Source organism: Tamandua tetradactyla, chromosome 7 (assembly GCF_023851605.1).
Source record: "Tamandua tetradactyla isolate mTamTet1 chromosome 7, mTamTet1.pri, whole genome shotgun sequence".
In the NCBI taxonomy this organism is placed as follows: domain Eukaryota; kingdom Metazoa; phylum Chordata; class Mammalia; order Pilosa; family Myrmecophagidae; genus Tamandua; species Tamandua tetradactyla.
In genome coordinates this window covers 129,996,273-130,015,040 of record NC_135333.1, presented here as the reverse complement: position 1 = coordinate 130,015,040, position 18,768 = coordinate 129,996,273, and the positions used below count along the sequence as shown (strand labels likewise).

The window sequence follows — 18,768 nt, the reverse complement described above, 5'->3', positions numbered from 1 at the left end:
GTGATATGTAATACATTTTATAAATCTTTTGTTTTACAAATTAAGGTATTGCAAAATTCATTATTTAAAATTAGTTACAAAAATAAAAATTACAGCAATAGCAGAAATACCCAAACAAACCAAAACATCCATATTCTCATTCTTTTATTAAATTGCTTATCTTCATTTTTCATGTTTACTTACAGTTCCTGTCCATGTTCATGCCTAATCTTTGCCTGTTATTCTATTAATATCATTTGAATCTTTTCAGTATATCATACTGCCTTAGCATTAACACTAGTGTAATTTGATTCTCCCAGCCTTCAAACTGTAATATTCTTAGTTCTACTTTACCAAGTACCCCCCACCATTACTTCACTTTATACCTTGCAAAGTGACTTTCATATTCAACATTCTACTGGGTTTATTTTCTTTAAAATGGATAACACCTTCTTAATGCCTAATTCAGTGGTTTCTCTCCTCATACATTCATTGTTTGCCCTATTTGGTTTTTCTTCACTATAAAATACTTGTGATACTCCCTTCTTTATGAAACTTTTCCTCCCTTTTTGAAACTCTTTTCTAGAGTACCTAGTTGTTCTGAGCTCCCCATTTTTGTGACTGCCTCTTATCTGTTCCTCTTCTTTCTACCACATAAAAGGTACATATCGTCAAGATTCTCTTCTCTTTTCCTACTCTTCCCCTTAAGAAATCTCCATTATGCAATTTACTCCAAATTCTCACATTTCTTATTCATTTTTAAGGGCAAGAATCAAGAACATTTTCAACCACCTGTTGAGCATTTCCACTTGGATATTCCATTTACTCTTTATATTTTAAAAATTGCCCAAACAACTTCAGGTATCTTTTTCACAAGACAAATTTCTCTTCTTAACTTCCATATTTCATTTAATGATATATAAATTCTTATTCTTACATATTCATAGAACTCTTTCTTTACTGATAATACAATTTATGTGTTTGTTGAGAAGAGTCACTCTCCCCTAGACCAGAATCTGAAAATCATAACATTTGTTTTTGGAGTCATTGAATCACTCTTTCTGTGTTCATTTCTGTAGTTCTTTAGTTCCTTTTATCACTTGTCTAAATTCATTTCTTAATATATTTTTATTGAGAAATATCCACACATTTACAGTTCAACCATATTATGCAATTAATGGCTCACAGTATCATCACATAGTTGTGTATTCTTCACCATGATCATTTTTAGAACATTTGCAAGGCATTTTCATTTTTTTTGAGAAGAGAAAAAGTTTATTTAGCAAAAGTTAGCATTATTGAGACAGGAAGTTAAGTGGTTCCTCACATTTCTCTATATTCATAGACTATCAAAAATAATAAGAAGGAGAAGGAAGAGGAGGAAGGGGGAGGAAAGGAAGGGGAGCAGGAGATAGGTAACGCAACAGTTCCTAAATTCATAAATTTGGGAAGATATTTGTCTCAATCTACCATGTGTACTTTTCCACAGTTTTAACTGTCTTCTCCTTCCATGGCCTCCACTTTCCCTAACTCAAAAAAAAAAAAAAAAAAAAAAAAAAAAGAGAACATCCATAAAGTGATAGAAATTATAAAAAGGAACCAACTAGAAATTTTGGAGCTGAAAAATACAATAACTAAACTGAAAAATTCACTAGAGGATTTCAATAGTGGATATGAACAGAAAGAAAAAAGAATCAGTGAACTTGAAGATAGATCAATTGAAATTATCCAGTCTGAGATGCAGGAAGAAAAAAGAATAAAGAAAAACTAACAGAGCCTAAGAGACCTGTAGAACAACATCAAGCACCACAACACACACACATAATAGAAGCTCCAGAAGGAGAGGAGAGAGAGAAAAAGGCCAAAAGAATATTTGAAGAAATAATGGCTGAAAACTTACCAAACTTGATAACAGACATGAATCTACCCATCCATGAAGCTCAACTCAAGAAGGATAAACTTAAAGAGATTCACAGCAAGAACATTATACTCAAACTGTCTAGAGTCAAAGACAAAGAGAGAAGAATCATGAAAGCAGCAAGAGAAGCAACTCATCATGTACAAGGGATCCTCAATAAGATCAAAAGTCAGTTGATCATCAAAAATCATGGAGAGTGCCACAGTGGCTAAGCAGGCAGATTTCTTACCTGCCATGCCAGAGATGTGGGTCCAGTTCCCAGTGCCTGCCCATGAAAGAAACAAAAAACAAAAAACAAAACCATGGAGACCAAAAGGCAGTGGGATGCCGTATTGAAAAATGTTGAAAGAAATTAACTGCCAACTAAGATTTCTTTATCTTGCAAAGCTATCCTTCAAAAACAAAGGATAAATTAGAACATGCCAAGATAAACAAAAGATGAAAGAGTTCATCACTAGTAAAATTGCTGTTCAAGAAGTGCTAAAGGGAATTCTTCAGGCTCAAATGAAGGGACATGAAACATTATCTCAAAGCCATACAAAGAAATAAACACAACTGGCAAAGTTTACCACTTGGGTTAATATAAAAGCCAATAATATTGTATTTTTCCTTTGTAACCCCTATATGATTCTAAAGAAAAATTCATAAGACAATAATTGTAAATCTATATTAATATGTGCACAATATATAAAGATGTGTAAGTCATGACTAACAGCATAAGAGAAGGGATAGAGCTGTATAGGAGCAGAGTTTTTGTATAATATTGAAGCTAAATTGGTATTAATTCCAATTAGATCATTATAAGTTTATGAAGTTAATAGTAATCTCCAGGGTAACCACTAAAAATAACTTTAAAAATACAGAAAAGGAATTGAGAAGGGAATCAAAATGTATATTTCAAAAAACAAGTTAAAGACTAAAGTTTGTCTTACCACTTTTTCTAATGCAATTAAGTTGCCCCAGAACACTTTGCCTTAGCAAAGAACTCCCAAGAAAGAAGAGGTTATCATCTAAGGGAATAGAGTGGATGGGATGGGAAAGATAATAGAGTAGGGATTGGTGTTTCAATCCAAATTCTAGATCACCCATCTGGTGTGACAAAAGATGATGGAATAAAACCCTAAATGGTAATTTAGTGGCTAGAGATTGTAATATTTAGGGATTTGGGATACTCAGAGGAAAAGAGAGTCCATCAGCACGTGTTCACCAGTCCCCTTTACACATGAGTGCCCTGAGACAAGACTTTTCCTTTGATAGGGCTGATATGGAGATATGAGCTTCTGAAAGGCTTTTATGGGCTACCATAATTCAAGCTCTAATCTCAAAAGTACAGCATCTTATTAGATGAAGTGTACATGTACTTGTAGGAATGAGATTCAGTCCCCTTTTCAACTGAGAACTACAGACTAAAAATCAACTGAGGATCAACTCCCCTCAAAATTCACTGTGTTATTCAAAGATGAAAATCTACAATGTGATTTATCTACTTTAAAAATGAATAACAAGAGGTGGGGTGTGAGAGTAGTTGAGTGGCAGAATTCTCCCCTGCCATGTGGGAGACCTGGGTTCGATTCCTGGCCCATGCACTTCCCCCAAAAAGAAACAAACAAGCAAACCACAAAGAAAAAAAGCAACCAAACAAAAATGGTGCTGCAATGATGGGATACTCACATGGAAAAAGAATGAAATGTGGCCCTGCTGTACAGCATACAAAAAATAGAAAAGAAAAGAAAACTAATTAGCCACATGCAAAAGAAGGGAATTGGACCACTATCTCAACAACATACAAAACTTAACTCAAAATAGATCAATAACCTAGATATAAGGGCTAAACCCATAAAATTCTTAGAAGAAAACATAGCAGAAAATCTCCAGGACTTGGCATTAGCAATGGATTCTCAGAAATGACACCAAAACCATGAGAAAAAACAAACAAAAAAGGTAAAATTGGACTTCATCAAAATTAGAAACATTTGTACATCAAAGGACTGTATCAAAAATATGAAAAGACAACCTAGAGAATGGGAGAAAAAAGTTGCAAATCACAGATCTAATAAGGATTTAATATCCAGATTATATAAAGAACATCTACAACTCAACAACTAAAAAAACGAACACCCTATTTAAAAATGGGCATAGGACTTGAATAGATATTCCTCCAAAGAGATATACAAATGGCCAATAAACATATGATAAGATGCTCATCATCATTTGCCATTAGGGAAATGCAAATGAAAACCACAATGAGATACCACTTCACACCTACTAAAATGGATATTTAAAAATATATAGAGGGTGGGTCACGGTGCTATGACAGAGACCCGGGTTCATTTCCCAGTGCCTACCCATCAAAAAAAAAAAAAAAATATATATGTATATATATACACACACTCTCTCTCTCTCTCTCTCTATATATATATATATATATAGAGAGAGAGAGAGAGAGAGGGAGAGAGAGAGAGAGAGAGAGAGAGAGTATATGGGTAGTTCAGTGGTAGAATTCTCACCTGCCATGTGGGAGACCCGGGTTTGATTCCCAGTCCATGCACTTCCCCAAAACACAAACAAACAAAAATTCCACAAATGGTGCTGCAATAACGGAATACTCACATGGAAAAATAATGAAATGTGACCCCACCATACAGCGTACAAAATGCATGTATATATATAAAATAACAAATGTTCATGAGGATGCAAAGAAACAGGACACCTCATATGTTGTTGGCAGAATGTATAATAGTGCAGCTACTATGGAATTTTGCAGTTCCTCAGAAAATAAACATAGAATTACCATACGACTTGGAAATCTTTCAGGTTTAGAAATAATTGGAAACAGGGATTTAGATATTTGTACACCAATGTTCATAACTGTATTGTCACAATAGATCAGAGGTGGAAGCAACCCAAGTGTCCATTAACAGATGAATAAACAAAGTGTGGTATATGCATACAGTGGAATATTATTAAACTATAAAAAGGAGTGAAGTTTTGAGACATGCTGCAACATGGGTGAACCTTGAAGACATCATGTTGAATGAAGTAAGCCAGACACAAAAGGACAAATACAGCATGTTTTCTCTTATATGAAATAACAAGAGTAAGCAAACACTAGAGATAGATAGTAGCTGGGGGTGGGATGGAGAATTAATGCTTAATGGATACAGAGTTTCTGTCTGGGGTGATGAAAAAGCTGGGGTAATGGTAGCACACATTATGAATGTAATTAATATCACTGAGTTGTAAACATGAAAGAGGTTAAAATGGTAAATTTTGTGTTGTATATGGGTTACCACAATAAAAATTTTTAAAAATGAATAACAAGAAATGACAGAAGCCTCAGAGCCAACAGAAACTTCACTGTAGCGCTGACACAGATGTGGACACGTAGAAACAGAGAAACATATTTGTTGATGCTTAGAACCCAGAAGCCATCACTATGAGATGTTAAGCAAGCCAGAGCCTGGAGAGAGCTAAGGGAGGCTAAGAGATGAAAGCCAGCTCCAAAGAAGCAGTGAGGAGCCCCCACAGGTACAAAAGCTGAAAGCAACAGGGCCCAGGAGCGAGGGGCCAGCAGATGCCAGCCATGTGACTTCCCAGCTGACCCATCAACCTTTAAAAAAATTTTTTTTAATTAATTTTAAAATTTTTATTAAAAAATTGACAATAAAGAAACACAAATATTCTTAACATATCATTCCGTTCTACATATATAATCAGTAATTCACAATATCACATAGTTGCATATTCATCATCATGATCATTTCTTAGAACATTTGCATCAATTCAGAAAAAGAAATAAAGACAACAGAAAAAGAAATAAAACGAAAACAGAGAAAAAAAATTATACATACCATACCCCTTACCCCTCCCTTTCATTGATCACTAGCATTTCAGCCTAAATTTATTTTAACATTTGTTCCCCCATTATTTATTTTTATTCCATACGCTCTACTCGTCTGTTGACAAGGTAGATAAAAGGAGCATCAGACACAAGGTTTTCACAATCACACAGTCACATTGTGGAAGCTCTATCATTATACAATCATCATCAAGAAACATGGCTACTGGAACATAGCTCTACCTTTTCAGGCAGTTCCCTCCAGCCTCTCCATTACATCTTGAATAACAAGGTGATATCTACTTAATGCGTAAGAATAACCTCCAGGATAACCTCTCAACTCTGTATGGAATCTCTCAGCCATTGACACTTTGTCTCATTTCACTCTTTCCCCTTTTGGTCAAGAAGGTTTTCTCAATCCCTTGATGCTGAGTCTCAGCTCATTCTAGGGTTTTTCTCAATCCCTTGATGCTGAGTCTCAGCTCATTCTGGGATTTCTGTCCCACATTGCCAGGAAGGTCCACACCCCTGGGAGTCATGTCCCACATAGACAGGGGGAGGGTGATGAGTTTGCTTGTTGTGTTGGCTGGAGAGAGAGGCCACATCTGAGCAACAAAAGAGGCTCTCTTGGGGGTGACTCTTAGGCCTAATTTTAAGTACCATCAGCCGTTCTTGAGTGAAGTATTGACCACTTCATGGTTGGGTTGTCAGAGAGTGAACTGTCTTCCAGAGGAACTATTGATAGTGAAACCACAGTGACCTTCAGCGATGTAGCAATAAACTTCACCCAGGAAGAGTGGGCCATGCTGGACATAACCTAGTGAAACTTTTTCAGAGATGTTATGCTGGAGAATATCAATCATCTGGTGTCCACTGGGTATCAGCTTTGCAAATCAGAAGTGATTTCCCATTTGGGACAAGGAGAGGAACTATGAAGAGAAGGATTAAGATTTCTCCAAGGGCAGAGTCCAGGCAGGGAAAATGACCATAAAACATAAATGAAAATCATGAAACATGTTGGCAAGAAGAGCATGTATGCCATCTAGTCAAAGCAGCATATTTCTTACACTGGAGATCCTTGGAAAATAATTATTTGGAAGAAGTCTCCACTCACTCCACATTGAATGATATGGGAAGGAAACCCTATGTGAACAAACAATTTCAAAAAGCTCTCAATGACTAGTCATTCTTTAGTCAACATAACTAAATTTGTACTGGATGTAAGTCATACGACTGTCATCTATGTGAAAAAGTCTTCAGAACTTGTTCTGCCCTTAAAAATCATGAAAAAATGCATACAGGAGAGAAGCCATATGGAGTGTATTTCCCTGTCACTGTAATTAATATGTAAATGCCTTTATTTACAATCTATCCTTAAACAACATGATTCCTGGGAGGAACAATATGTCTGAAATCACCTGTAATAGATTTCAGCTATGCTCCAGCCTTGGTATGTGCAAGCATACCTCAGAGTAGGAATAACTCCTGACCTAGAAAACCAGATGGAAATGTCTTTCCCAGGAAGAGGAAACTCTAGGAGAGCGAGAGCTAGTTTTTAATGGAGTACTCAATGTAAAAATATGTGAAATCCTTTATTTACAGAGCAATGTGTGTAATATATGTGAAGCTTCATATTGTATAAAACATTCTCTGTATATAGAATGAAGAAAATTATTTGGTGGTTTGAACTTTATCATCAATGTTAAATTTTTCATATTGATGAAATGTCAACCCTAAAATCAAAGTAAAAGGTGTTCTGTTGAAGTTCACATACTGGGAAAAACATCAAAGAAGAATGCTTTACCACTCAATTCAACCATGAATTCAGAATTTTGCTGAATAACCTATTAATGAAATATAAAACTGTTGGATTCTTAAGTGATCTGTGATGCTGAATCCAGAATTTTGTAATGAGATGTAGGCAAGAAAATCAATGTTCTTTTAATGGATTAGTACTTGCAAATACTTATGAAGTAAAAAATGTGGCTAAAACTTCTTTAAAAAAATGAAATAACAGGGAATGTACAAAGAATGCATTCTTTATGAAGTTCTGAAGATTGCTTTGAAAAGGGAGATTGGAAAATACTTCACACTCACCACTTCTTTTCTTGTTTTTCAGCATCAATGCAGAGACAAGAAGATAGAGGAAAACAGTACATTGATAGGTAAGGTTCTGTTTTTTCCAACACACCAGCTCAAAGAGTAAATCACGATATCACCAATGTCTGAGAGCCATCCTGCACAATCTCTGAGGATGTAATTTGTTTGATTAAGTACCCCTCAGAGAACAGAGATTCATCCTAGAGAGGAATCTCAAAGGAAAGCCATCAGTCACAACCTGGTCACTTCTCATATCCCTGCTTTAGTCTTGGGAATTCTTAGGAATGGAAGAATGAAGAGGATTGGGTTTGGTGTATGTATGAGAGGGAGTGAAACAAGGCTTAGTTGTTTTTCAGAGGCAGGAATTCTTGGCCCTGCTCTGAACAAGTAGTTTAACTGTACTAAATGTGAGGTTCCACCTCTGGAATTATACTTGTTCAGCTTAGTTCACATAGTATGTGTGAAGGCTCTTGGCAAATCATAAAATAGTATACACATATGAGACTTTTATTTCCATTGACCATTTGACATTGTGTACTCACTCTTGGAGCTCTTAGAGTCTAATCACCCTAGTATTGCCCAGACGGCTATTATACACAGCTGTGTAGAAGACGTCATGAGCCCACTTTCAACACATATAACCCAGTTTCCTGGTTTCCCAACTTGGAGAGCTTGCCCGAGAGAGTAGCTGTGGTGACACTGGACATGGATTCTCTTTTAAAAAGGTGATTCATCTCTTTCCCTTCTTACTTGTCTTTCCTAGCATGGTCTATGCTATTCCAGGGTCCTAAAGCAGCTTAGGATAGATAAGAGAGGAGACCCCTAGGGAAAGAATGTAGAAGAATGCCATGGGATGATGGTAAACTGTCTTCTATAAAGTTAGGGATGCAGAAGAATCTGATGGGACAGTATGTTTCAGTTATCCCTGCCCCTGTTAGTTCTACCAGGGTTTTCTGTCCCTATTCTACTTCTGTCTGCAGCTTCTATCTTCTGTTTCCTACAGCCACCTGAGCAAGCATCCTGGAGATCCAGGATTTTGTGAGCTATATGCATTTGCAACTTTCAAAGATCACCATATCTATTGCTTGGGAAGCCTACGGAAGATGCTATTCTGGGTTTCCTTTGGCTTTCAGAACTTCTGGTATATATAAAGTTGGCCTCCAGGCTATATCCAGCCCCTTAGGGAGTCCAGTTAGCAACCCCTGAGACTTCTCTAGAAATTGTCTCTGCCTTCTCACTGTTTCCTACAGAGGCTCAAATACCATACCATTATTTCTATGGAAGTCCCTGCTAAACTGATTCTTTTTGATAAACTCTTGGCAAGAGATGCCTGTGTAGTCTTGCTGTTATTGTAATCCACATTGGCTCTGTTCTCTTCTGTCTCATTTCTCCTTGTTTTCATTGTACCCTTATTTCACATAGACCTTCACACCTACCTCTCAACTCTCATATCTGTCATTGACCTTAATCCTACCACCAGAGGCCTTTCTGACATTGTTTCCCACATTCCCACTGGCATTTTTCCCCTACTTACACTGATGGCCTTTTCTCATCTGTCTTGAGCGCACCCCTTGTCACACAGCTATTTTCATTTTTTATGTATTATTTTCCCTTCAACCAGTTGTCTCATCTTTGCCACTAGGATTTTCTCTGCTGCTAGACCCTGATTTGCCCTATGTTCCCCTTTTCCATTCACAAATCTGGGCTCAGCTCTGTCACCTCTGGACCCTCTGTTGCCTCTGGACCCTCTCTCTTTCCCTGCTTTCAGCCTTACCTATACTTCTCTTCTAGCAGAGCATTTTTTGTCTCTGAATTTACATTCGTAATGGACTTTCTTTCACCACCATCACTTGTCATTCCCTCCTCTCTCATGAGGGCAAATTCAGTGATTCTTGACTTCCTTCCACTATGAGATCTCATCTTGTCTCTGGACTATATGTCCTCACCTGACCACATCCTCTCTCAGGATATCAACTTACACCAATTGTGCCCCAACCCATGGATTCCAGTGATTAATTGGCCAGTCATCCCCTATTGCCAGCCCTCTCCACCCCACCACCTTCAGGCTCCACTCTTACTGTGACTCAATCAAAGTAACTTCCAATGCTACTGAACATTGTCCCATAGATGTCAATTCCAAACAACCCCTTCTGGCTCACTTCCTTTGTCCCGACTATCTCAGGCACTGAGTGCTCAAGCCTGTCCATTTTACCCCCATAAAATTGGTGATCTAGCAAAGCTGTCAGAATGGGAAATTTTATATTGTGTATATCTTATCACAATAAAAATTAAACAACAGCAAAAAGCTTACTGTGTAATCTAGAAACATGTAAAACAGTAATAGTGAATGTGGCCATCTTGTGTTTTCCTAATCTTAAATGGAATGCATCTGCATTTTTTTCTATTAAGTATAAAGTTTGCTGTGTTTGGTATTAAATCTTTATCAAGTTAAGACAGATTTTTAAATTAATTCCAACTTTGTTAAGAGTTTAAAAATCTTATAAATGTTAATCATTTAAAAAATCTACTGAGGTTATTTGATTGTTCTGCCTTAGAATATTAGGGAGGAATTATATTGGTAGACTTTACTTATATTGAATATGCTTGTATTCTTGGGATAAACTTCATTATAATGAATTTTTACTATACTGTAATTTAGTTCTTTAATGTTGGCATTTCCTGCTTAATGTCAGTAATCCATTTTTTAAATATAGTATTGTCTTTAATACAAAGAGCTCTCTATCCATGTCACCTAGAGATTATTTCACCCACTGCTGTTTGGCCACCAGTCTCTTGTCTCTCTTCAGCAATGTCTTTCCTCAGGGAAGAAATATATCAAGGTTTATTGTCTTTGCCAATAGTGAAAATGTTGGAAAGCCAGTGACAAGGCTATTGCTGTTGGAATCTTTAATATGAACCGCATCTAAAGAGCTAGTTCTTAGTTAGTGAACACACTGATTCTTCCCAGGTTAGCACCTCAACTCACCATACACAGGTTACCAGTGTCAAACTTGATAAAATAGGTGATCTTGCCAGTCTCCAAATTAATTTAAATTGTATGGTTAACTTTGATCAGAGAATTAGGGGATCATAGAAGTGGACTGTGTGAGCATCATGAGTCAGTAGATAAAGGATTCCTTTTGTGCCCACAGAGATCTTTCTAATTTTGCACAACTTATACTTGACCTCTTCAAGCATAATACAATGAACAGCAAAGTGACCCCTGGTGTCATAGATCAGATGGAGATCCTCTCTGGTCTTGTCAAAAATGATGACATCCATAAAATCAGTAGGGCAGTTTATATTAGTTCAGACCTTGCCACTAATTTTAAAGAACCACTGCATGTAGATCTTCACTTCGTATCCTGTGAGGGCATACTCAAGTCTGTTCCTTAAGAATATGAGGAGGGAGAGAGATTCTCTCAGTTTCTGGAGACCAGGGGATGGACAAAGAGCAAACACACGGTCAGTTTGCCCATCTGAAAACACCCTTCAGATATTTCCTGGAGTCACAAGCCATGGCTTTGTCAGGCACTGCCTCCTTCCAGTGCTTCAGGAATCTATTTTTGAAAATCAGATGAGTGAAATCACTAACCAAGAAAAATTATCATGCATTCCACATCAACTCCCATACTCAAATCAATTTCTTAAGACATAAGAGAACACAGTAAAAATCCCAGGTAACAAACAACATTATAAGAATGTAAGATGCCGAAAACAAAACTGTGATTATTATACCATAAAATAACCACAGTGCTCTCTAATTTGTACCAGCAAAAATGAGCTGTGAAAGCTGAGTAGGCGCCTCCCCATTACTGTTCTTAAATATGGCCCTGGAGAGTAAGGGGCAAAGAAGAACCTCTTATAGGGCAGAGTTGGAGTGGACAATGGGTAATGAAGATTTTTCCTGAAGAACAGGACCAGACCAAATGAGCCAACAAGGAAATTGACAACACTGCCAGCAAAGAATCTTTGTTCCTCCTACCCAGTAGAGTTAATAGTTACTTTGGACCATTTTCCAAATGAGAGATTTTAGTGTTTTTTTTTTTTAATTTCCACTGTTGTATATTGGACAGTTTGTATTTTAGCAGATAGATCTCTATGACACAAGGAGATACCATACTAATGGAGAAGACACAGCATTACCCAGAGATTCTGAACTCCAATCTGAATGTAGAAACTGCATGAAATTTTGAGATTGTTTGTATATTCTTTCTTTTTTTCTTTTTTTTTTTTTTTTTAAAGGAAAGACAGAGAGAAGGAAGGAAGGATAGAAGGAAGGAAGGAAGGAAGAAAGGGAAACATCTTTAAACATTTTCTTGTTTTATTGTATTCTGTTTCTCCGTTTTTGTTACATGGGCTGGGGCCGGGAATCGAACCGAGGTCCTCCGGCATAGCAGGCAAGCACTTTGCCCGCTGAGCCACCGCGGCCCGCCTATTCTTTCTTAGTAACAGAAATCCACTTTTATTTAAGGCAGTATTTCAGTTTGCTAAAGCAGCCAGAATGCAATATACCAGAATTGGGTTGGCTTTTACAATGGGAATTTATTAGCTTACAAATTTACAGTTTTAAGCTTGTGAAAATGTCCAAATTGAGGCATCAACAAGACAATACCTTCTCTGAAGAAAGGCTCTAGTATCTGGAACACCTCTAGCACATGGCTGGCATCTGCTGGTCCTTCTGTCCTGGGTTTTGCTGCCTTCAGCTTCTGGCTTCAGGGGCTTCCTCTCAAGCTAGTTTCTGTGGGTGTGTCCTTATCTCTCAGCTTCTCTGGAGTTTCTCTCTATGAGCTTCTCACTGGGCTTTTTCTGTCTTTTATCCTCTTATAAAAGACTCCATCTTGAATGGGCAATCTCACATGTCAATTGAAGCAACCTAACCAGAAAGTCCCACCCACAATAGGTCTACACCCATAGGAATGGAGTTAAAGAACCTGGCCTTTTCTGGGGTACGTAACAGCTCCAAATGACCACAGACAGTAACCTGCCCAATTGAGAATTATAGTTTCTAGACTTCTATGCAGATAGATAAGGACATATTATTAAATTTTGGCCACTAAGATAAATGGAAGTTTGGAACTTTGGGAAAACTGCTTTGGGAAAGTTCAGCTGAGGTGTAACCTTGGCCCCTCTACTTTTCCTTCTGTTTCTTGCCTGGAAAGCAGATGCGATGGTTGAAACTCCAAGCAGCAGTCTTCTTCTTTTTTCTTTTTTCATTCTACTAGTGAATAAATTTTAAAAAGCATTTTTATTGTAAATTATAACATATATGCAGAAAAGTAACAAATTTCAAAGTACAGTTTAACAAATAGCTATAGGGCAAATTTCAAAGTATGATATGTTTTACAGTTCCACAATTTCAGGTATTTCTTTCTAGCTGTTCTAATATACGAAGAAATAAAAAGAAAATATCTATGAAATGATTCAGTAGTCGTAATCATTTTTTAATACTGTCTTCTCTGTTACAATTCCTCCCTCTCATTTGGTCATTCTCACAATCTTCAGGGATATTAAGGCAATGACCATTCTAACTTCATGTTGAAAAGGGGCATCAACATTATGGGGTAGGGGGGTGCAACTGGTTGATGTTCTTGGAGAGACTGGTACCTCTAGGTTTCAGGGTTTATCTGGCATAGGGACAATCTGGAGGCTTCAAGTTTCTGAAAAAATAAACATTAAAACTTTTAAACAGTCTCAGATAGATCCCTGGATATCTTTAGAATTTACAGGAATACTGTTGGTTGAGGCTTGACATACTGTGGCAATTGCTGTTATCTAGCTGAAGCTGGCATAAGAGTAACCTCCAAAATAACTTCTTGACAATATTTGAAATCTCTTAGCCACTGAAACCTTATTTTGTTACATTTCTTCTTCCCCTTTTTGTCAAGAAGTCACCATCAGTCTCACGATGCCAGGGCCAGGCTCATCCCTGGGAGTCATGTCCCCTTGTTACCAAGGAGACTTACACCACTGGAAGTCTTGAACCATGTGGGGGGAGGGTAGTGAGTTTTGCAGGATTGAACTGAGAGAGAGAGAGAGAACCTCTGAGCAACAAAAAGTTTCTCTGGAAGTGACTTTTAGACATAATTATAGGTAGGCTTAGTTTCCCCATTACAGAAATAAATTTCATAAGCCTCAAGATTGAGGGCTTGGCTTATTAAATTTGGAGGCCTTAATGCTTGACAGAATATCAGGCAAGGAAGTTTAATTGTTCCATATTTTTTCTTCAGTCTCTCAAAGGACTTTGCAAATACTTTTCTATTATCTGCTTAACACACTCTGGAATGTATCTGGGTATTACTTTAAGCTATACAGAATTACAAGATCTCATTCCCTATTCTAGGCTCCATGTGTTTAGGTTGTTTAAATAAACAGGCCAGACAGGTTAAGTTAGTGTGCTACAGAAAATTTGAATTTTGGAACAAATATATATCTCTTCCTTTGATCTCCCACAGAAGTTGAAGTTTTAAATTACAAGACAATATTGTCCTTTACCCTGTATTCTGATTTACCTTAGTCCCTACTAGGTCAGCTCCATTCATATTGTAATTGGAATCTGATTTCTTTTTAAGCATTTTTAACAGTTGCTGTGTGGAGTAACATTGACTTTGAGAGACAGCAGATTTCTTTTGATTTTAGGGGTGGAAGCTTCATGCTAAGAATGGTAGAGAAGACAAACTTGCTTCTTTATCACTTAGTGGAGTTCTTTATTAGCCCTTGTTTGCCTACTTCCCTGGACTTCCATTATTTGGGGAAATTAGCCTCTGAGTATCACTATATATGGTCTTGGTTAATAGCAACAATGGTTAATGAACACATTTCATGATTCAGGTACCTAGTTATTAAGGCCCATGAGCTCATATTCTTCTCATGTGACAGAAAGGAGGGGGTTGAGATTGCAGCCTAATGATGTAAGAGATGCCAGGCATGGCCTTATTCCCTAAGTTTATTCTTGTACTAGAAGCACTATGCGTGCCAACTGCTATGTTGAAAATTTGACCGGATCATCCTTGGAAAAAATTTTCTTTCATATAATGTCACAGAATCAGCAAAATCCCTAGCCTGCAGATATCCTGCGGATAAGGTTTCAGGCACCAACTTCATAACCTAAGACCTAAGTTTATATCCCAACAACTATTTGCAAAGTCTTTGAGATCATTACTCAAATATCACTTTCTTAGTAAAGCTTTCCCTGATCATCCATTTAAATTTTCATACCTCCAAACTCCCTCTATCTCTCATCCTTGCTATTTTCCCCCTCATAGAATTTAAGACACTATATATACTTTATTTATTCTATCATCTGTACCATCCACTAGAATATAAGGTGTACTAGCATGGTGGTGGGGGAGGTATCCATTTTGTTCACTGCTATATCCCCAATGCATAGGACATAGCATATGCTCAATATTTATTGAATAAATGAATTCCACGGACACAGAGGTGTATTAAACAGACATCTCCCTATAGCAAAGATTGCATTCCTTTAAGTAAGATACTTACATTGTATTATTCAAAAACACCTCCCATTGTTCCAAGCAATCCCTGAACTCCTCATGTTCAAAAGGAATTCCTTTGGTGTTGAATCTCTTCCACAGTTTGAGTGGCATATCAATCAGGGATCAACAGGAAATGGCTTGCATTCTTAAAGAGGGTATCCAAGGAGAGCTTAATACATGGGCTTTTTACAAAGATTTGGCAGGTTTAAAAAAAACCCTCAGGGAATGTGAAACACTATGGGCTAAAAACTGTGAATAGCTGTTACCACCCAGTCCCCACCCATGCCTTTATGAAACAAGGTGAGAGGAGTTGTAGTTGTAGCAGCTGTGGCCTTTAGTATAGACAGAGCTAACTAACCCATAGTGAGCCTACAGGCAGGGAGCTGGGGAAATAATGCCTTGCCTACTCTTTCTTCCCTCCTTCTGCCCATCTGTTAGTGCCTCCCACTGGCCAAACCAAACCAGAAAAGGGTAGAAAGGGGATTTGTAAAGAGAAAAGGAAAAATTTCCAGCACAAATGCTAAAGGTCAATTTTATGGTTGATAAAGCAATTTATATCTTTTCTATGAAATTCTTTGCTGCCATTGTCCAAGCCCCAAACAGATAGATAACTAGAGGCCAACTGTGTGAGGCCCTGATTATTTTCAGCAGTGTATCTACTACCCATTAGCACCACTACTTGGATCTCCAACACTTCAGCACATTCAGTATCTCAATCTACATTTTATGGGGTACATCTATTCCCAGCAACAATTGTAAGAAGTATGTCCCCTTTGATTAAGAACATAATTTTAACCACAGTCCAACAATTTATTTGAGTACATGGGTAACTTGTGCTGGTTTGAATCTTTTGTGTACCCCAGAAAAGCCAAGTTCTTTCATCCTCATTCAGTATTGCTGGGTGGGAACTTTTCAGTTGTTTCCATGGAGATGTGACCCACCCAATTGTGGGTGGTAACTTTTGATTAGATAGTTTCCATGGAGGTGTGTCTCCACCTATTTAAGGCGCAGTTGTTTACTGGAGCCCTTTAAGAGGGAACCATTTTGGAGAAAGTTTGAGAGCCCCAAGAGCCCATGCAGCCAGTTACCCTTGGAGATGAAGAGGGAAAATGCCCGGGGGAGCTTCATGAAACCAGAAGCATGGAGAGAAAGCTAGCAGACGTCATGTTTGCCATGTGCCTTTCCAATTGAAAGAGAAACCCTGAACGTCACTGCCCTTGAACCAAGGTATCTTTCCCTGGATGCCTTAGATTGGACATTTCTATAGCCTTGCTTTAATTTGTACATTTTCATGGCCTTAGAACTGTAACCTTGCAACTTAATAAATTCCGTTTTTAAAAGCTGTTCCATTTCTGGTATATCACATTCTGGCAGCTAGCAAACTAGAACGGTACTTTTCTCCTTGGAGCCCTTATGTAAGCAGATGCAAATGAACCTATGACAGAGTAAATAATATTCCATATTCTTAGCATGCCAAGGGAATGGAAGTGTTGTCTTTTTTTATTATATTCTTTTTAAAAAAATATTTTTATTGATAAAACAACATACAAACATTCCATATATGGTGTCTAATCAATGCCTAACAATATCATCACATATTTGTGTATTCATCACCATGATCTTTTTTTTTGAACATCTGCACCACTCCAGCAAAAGAAAGGAAAAAGAAAAAACTCATACACACCATACCCCTTATCCTTCCCTCTCATTGATCACTAGTATTTCCATCTACTCAATTTATTTTAACCTTTGTTCCCCTATTATTCGTTCATTTTTTATCCATATTTTTTACTCATCCATCCATATTCTAGATAAAAGGAGCATCAGACACAAGGTTTTCGTAATCACACAGTCACATTGTAAGAGCTATATAATAGTACAATCCTCTTCAAGAAACAAGGCTACTGGAACACAGCTCTACCGTTTCAGGTACTTCCCTCTAGACACTCCAATACACCATAAACTAAAAAGGAAATGTCTATATAATGTGTAAGAATAACCTGCAGGATAGCCTTTTAGACTCTGTTTATAATCTCTCAGCCACTGACACTTTATTTTCTCTGATTTTTCTCTTCCCCTTTTGGTCGAGAAGGAAGGAGCCAGGAAGCAAGAAATACAAAGTCAAGGACTATAGCAGTCAGGGTTCTCTAGAGAAATTGAGCCAACAGGAGATATCTGTAAATATGAGATTTTATAAAAGTGTCTCACACAACTGTGGGGATGCAGGAGTCCAATTTTGTTGGGCAGGCCTCTAGCTGGCAACTCTGATGAAGGTTGTAGATGAACTCTCAAGGAGAGGTTGGCTGGCTAAAGAATAAATAAAAGTTCTCACTTCTACTTAAAAGTCTTCAACTGATGGAATTAAATTCAGCTGATTGGATTCTCACACTGGAGAAGACGCTCCCTTAGTTGATCATAGATGTAATCAGCTGTCATTTGACTGATGATTTAATAAACCAGCCTCCTGGTCTATTAACCAGCCATGAAATGTCCTTGCAGTAACGATTAGGCCAGTGTTTGCCTGACCTGACAACTGGGTACCATTGTCTGGCCAAGTTGACACATGAACTTAACTATCACAGGGAGTTAGTCAAATGGCTACCTGGGAGGAGAGCATTTCAGGCAGGGAAAATAACAAGTACAAAAGCCCTAAAGTCTGCATGTTTTAGTGGGTTCAGGGAATAGCAAGGGTGGGGAGGGTCAGTTTGAGGTTCTGAGTGCTATTGGAAGGGTTTGTGAAAAGTTTGACATAATCTAACTTAGGTTTAAACACAATAAATCTGGTAAGTTTCCTAGAAGCATAAAAGAAACACAACATTTTGTTTCAAGACAGTTTTATTCACACACTATACAATCCATCCAAAGTATACAATCAGTGGCTCTCAGTATAATCACAGAACTATGCTTTCACCACCACAATCAATTTTAGAACATTTTCTTAGCTCCAAAAAGAAAACCCCATGCTGCATATACCTCCCTATTATTGATGCTTAGCTTTGTTGTGGTACCTTTGTTAAAAGTGATGGAAGAATATTAAGATACTGCTGTTAGCCATAGTCCATAGTTTGCATTAGGTATACATTTTTCCCATTTATGCCCTATTATTAACAAGTTATAGTTGCGACATACATTTGTTCAAACTCATGGAAGAACATGAAAGAACAAAAAATTCTTATATTTGTACTATTAACCACCTTCATCACCCACAACAGGGTTCACTATGTTATACAGTCCCTTGTTTCATCCTCTAGCTTTCCTTCTAGTTATAAACACCCTCCTAAACTTCTCCTAACAACCACAATCACACTCACAATTCAGCACTGTTATTTACACATGCGATAACATGCTGCCATCACCTCTATTCATTTCCAAATATTTATAATCAACCTTATTAAAAAATTCTGCACAAATTGAGCATCAGTTCCCCATTGTCT

At 37.5% G+C, this 18,768-nt stretch overlaps 1 long non-coding RNA gene and 1 pseudogene across 2 annotated transcripts in view; one reads left to right on the top strand and one right to left on the bottom strand.

Annotated features, from left to right (window-relative positions):
* Positions 1 to 18,768, top strand: part of LOC143642632 (uncharacterized) — a 180,174-nt gene that overhangs the window by 11,538 nt on the left and 149,868 nt on the right. For both annotated transcript variants that reach the window (XR_013155764.1, XR_013155763.1), the window contains exon 3: positions 7,855 to 7,900. This is a non-coding gene — a long non-coding RNA (uncharacterized LOC143642632). The remainder of the gene's footprint in view (positions 1 to 7,854; positions 7,901 to 18,768) is intronic.
* The window catches only part of LOC143690304 (small ribosomal subunit protein eS4-like), a 31,759-nt pseudogene continuing 23,661 nt past the window's right edge, over positions 10,671 to 18,768 (bottom strand).